Source organism: Cyprinodon variegatus, unplaced genomic scaffold (genome assembly GCF_000732505.1).
Source record: "Cyprinodon variegatus isolate N-32 unplaced genomic scaffold, C_variegatus-1.0 Scaffold866, whole genome shotgun sequence".
NCBI lineage: Eukaryota > Metazoa > Chordata > Actinopteri > Cyprinodontiformes > Cyprinodontidae > Cyprinodon > Cyprinodon variegatus.
In genome coordinates, this window is record NW_015151319.1 from 310,994 (window position 1) to 315,110 (window position 4,117).

The window sequence follows — 4,117 nt, forward strand, 5'->3', positions numbered from 1 at the left end:
GGAGCAGCAGAAGCATCTGGACTCACTTTACTGGACGGCTGACCTTAATGAGGACAAACAGAAATGAAGCAGCTGAAGCTTTTTTTGCTGCTTAAAGTGCTTCTGGTGTGAACGTAGCTTAGCATGCAGCTACTGAAGCTGCTTCATGGGAGAATATGGACCAAGCTTCGTCCACAGAGGAACCACCTCCCCACCCAGAAGAACCCAAAGGACCCGTTCTATCTGGAGACCAGATAATGTTCCTAATGACTAACACAGATGAATATGCCATAGATTGTTTAGGGGTGTCGGAAAGAAACAAATAGCAGTTTTAAAAGTTTTCTGCGTAATTCCAGAAAACATTTCACTGATGAGTGAATAAAGTCCAAAGCATGAATAACTGATATGATTGGATGACTTCACTCCAGATGTGCCTGTCCTGTGAGAAAACATCTGGACTGACCCATCGGCTTCCCTCTGTAACGTGGCAGCGCTTACACAAGCTGGAGTCAACAGGCTCCTCACATGCAGTGAAGCCTGCAGCCTGTGGCTCGGCGGACGGCGTCTTTCACAGCAGCTGTGATCAGCAACGATCAGGAGGCATGCAGACCGGGCGGCGCTGCAGCTGCTTTACATCTGAACGCACTCACATCAGGATCCATTTCTTTTGCTTTAGAGGAAAACATCCCTGGATGGGAGAGCCTGAAACATGAAACCTCTGAAATCATTTCTCTATGCTGCATGCTGGAAGCTCCTCCTCTAAAAACCTGAAGGACAAACAACCATTAAAGACTCTGCAGCTCTTTGGTATCATATCATGTTTTAATTAACCTCCAGTAAGGCGTCTGTCAGCAGCCTGAGACAGAAACAGTCTAGGGATTGCCTGAAAAGGTCAAAATGTCAATTTGCAGGAATGTCATCCTTGCAGACAGTTCTTTGCCAACATCCCTTTGTGTTTCAGGGCATCTCTCATCTAACTGATGCAGCAAAGAGAATCCATGAACAGAAAGTCCTGGACTCACCTCATGTCATCAGATCTTTAGCTCTAGAAACAGAAAGGATTTCCATGTATCTAAACTAAAACAGTGCTAATTAGAAAACAGGAGGACGCCGTGCACAGAAAGAAATCTGTAAAGGAGTTTGGAAGGATGTCCTCAGAGTTTGAAAGATGGAAAATTTGCTGCTGCGGCTGAACTTACTGTTCCGCTCTGAAGATGAAGGTCCAGTTGTTCATGCAGACCCTGGGTGCTGGAGGCAGCTGCTCCTCCTTCTGCAGCTCACTCAGCTTTCACTGCTCTCCATGCAAATGAGGAGCAGAGGAAGGAGCTCCCAAAGCTGCAGAGGCTCCGCCCACCAGCGCCCACTTCTGCAGGGACCCAAGTTTTCCTCAACTTGTGAGAAGATTTCATGGAAGCAGCTTTTAGGAGCGTCCAAAACAAAGTTTTTACATTACTGCTGATTATAAACTATAAAATCTGTGGTTATTTTAGTGAGTAAGAAATTAAAACAGATATTTGACTTATTTTTACCTGTTTACAAACAATCTTGGTTTTAAAAACTTTAATGTTTTCCAAACTAAGGTCAACAGGAAAAGGAAAAACAGGACAGGAAGATGGTTTCTCTGTTAGCATGAAGTCATTCAGCTTAAATAAGACCTGATTCATTAAATGAGGGATTTATCCGTTATTAATGCAATTATTTATGCCCCCAAATTTTATTACAAAATGTCACGTCTTGTTTTTTTGTATTGAAATGCTTCCTGTAATCAGAGAACAGCTTTTGTCCCGTCTGAAGATTAACCTCTTTGCCATCACCCTAATCTTTAGCTTAATTCACAGATTATCAGATTAAAGTCAGGAGTCTGGATGAGAGAATCTAAAATCCTGTTTTTTTTAAATCAGAAGAAACATGATGATATTTCTTTAAACTCCAATCTGACCAGCCTCTTTACAATCTGCTGCATCATGGAAAGTTGAATGGAAGGAAAAACTCCAGGAGAAAAAGAAAAACATAGTCGGCAAATGAAGCCCTGAGGAAGCGAAGGTTTTAGGAAACATGACCTGCAGGTGGAGGCAGATCCATCAGAAACGTTCCTGCTGCTTTCCCTCAACTTAAGGCACTCTTCAAATAAAGTCATTTTTCTGGATAACGAGCTTTTTAACACCTGATCTATGAAAAATAGCACGTGAGGCAGAAGAGGAGTGGTTAGATAAGAAGTTTCTCCAACATGAAGATGAAATGTTTGCTGATCAGAGCAGCAGCGACGCCATCAGCCATCTTCCAGGACTTTTTACTCTCTCTGGGTTTTTGCTGGGAGACTTTCTGAAAAGCATTTTTTTTTAAAGCAACACTTAATTTGGCATTTTTAAAGATCTGGAAACTGATGTCTAACATTTCCCAATCTAGAGTTACAGATCTGCCAGTTCAGCCAAATTCTAAGCTGCTCTCTGCCGCCATCTTGTGTCAGACAGTCGTTTTGCAGGCAGGTTTGCTCTCAGCAGCACAGCTGTTAGTGAGGAACTGGAGCCCCCCCACCCACACACTCACACTCACACACACACACACACACACACACACACACACACACACACACACACACACACACACTCCATCATGTGACTTCTACACCTGTGATCCTTTTTAGAACCAGTAGCTTCCTCTGTGTCACAGGATCCACAGCTCTCACTTTCAACCACTGATCATCATCATCATCATCATCATCATCATCATCATCATCATCATCATCATCATCATCATCACTCTCTGTTCTGTCTCCTGATTCTGCCTTTGATTTATATAAAGCAAAAGAAACAGAGATGCAAGTTCTCCACCTAATCAGTTCTTCAACTAGTCATTTCTCTAACTAGTCAGTTCTCTAACTAGTCATTTCTCTAACTAGTCAGTTCTCTAACTAGTCAGTTCTCCATCTGCTTGAACTCATACAGTCTCCATAACACAGTTGGTTTCATATGAGGAGCCGTTTGTAAAATTAAGCAGCCAAATATTAGGAGCATCTTTATGGTTATTTAGCCTGTTTGAAGAGAAAATAAGCGGGTTATATTTTCCAAGTCATTTTTTCATTTCATTTCACTTAATAAAAATCAAAATTCCAAAGTAAATATTTAGCTTGTCAGTTAAAAGTCTGTCAGAAAGCCGATTACTTAGTTTGGAAGATAAATATTTAGCTCCAAAGTAAATATTTATTTAACAAACTATTTAGTGTGGAAGTGATTTTTTTTTTAGAAATGAATGAATGACAGTGAAAAAAATGACTTGGACTGAAAAGCAACCTTATTTTTCTCTTAAAAACGCTAAATAACCATAAATTATGCTCCTAATTTTTGACTAACTTTCCAAACAGTTTCACAGTAAAGACTTTTCACACGTTTTTAAATCTGATGGTGCTGAGCCGCATGTAGCCACTGCTGCTCTGGGGCACGCCCACAGAAGAGAAGCTGCTGGACTTCAGGCTTTCTGAGACACTGCCGGTGGCAATGCCTTGCCCAAGGACACACAAAAAACAGAGATGAACAGAGCTGAGGTTTGAACCCACCTGTAGTGGCAATCTCTCTTCATTTTCCAAAATACCACCTAGAGCTGCAGACATTTCTTCACTCGCATGACACGACAAGTTCTTAAAGTTTTGATGCCTTTACTTAGAAATAAAAGGGTTAGAAAACCAGAAGGCGCACGGTAAGAGAACTTTATGCTCCCATGCCTTGTGCAGCTCTGCACGTTCTCAGTTACATCATTTAAAGGGGCAGTCATCAAATATTTTTTATATCAATAACTTTTCTTAGAACTACGAAATAAACATTGACATGAACTAAGAATAGGGCTGCAACAACGAATCGATAAAATCGATAAAAAATCGACTTTTAAAAGCGTTGGCAACGAATTTCATCATCGATTAGTTGTGTCGCGCGATTAATGCGTCATCCGCTGCCGTCATCAACACATCCACTTGACTGAAACGGGGGAAGAAAAAAAATACGACAGCGCCGCAGGTGCAGTGTTGCCAACTCAGCGACTTTTCAGACCCCTTCAGCGACTATTTTTCAAAAAAGCAACTAGCGACAAATCTGGCGACTTTTTACAATGTCACTGGCGGCTTTTGGAGACTCTTAGTGAAAGCATG

The 4,117-nt window shown here is 41.5% G+C and overlaps 1 protein-coding gene across 1 annotated transcript in view; it reads right to left on the bottom strand.

Moving 5' to 3' along the window:
- Positions 1 to 1,140, bottom strand: part of LOC107099397 (lysyl oxidase homolog 2B-like) — a 22,628-nt gene extending 21,488 nt beyond the window's left edge. Inside the window, exon 1 of the mRNA XM_015397492.1 lies at positions 1,002 to 1,140. The gene's annotated coding sequence lies outside the window, so the exon portion shown is untranslated. The remainder of the gene's footprint in view (positions 1 to 1,001) is intronic.
- Between the last annotated feature and the right edge of the window lie 2,977 nt (positions 1,141 to 4,117).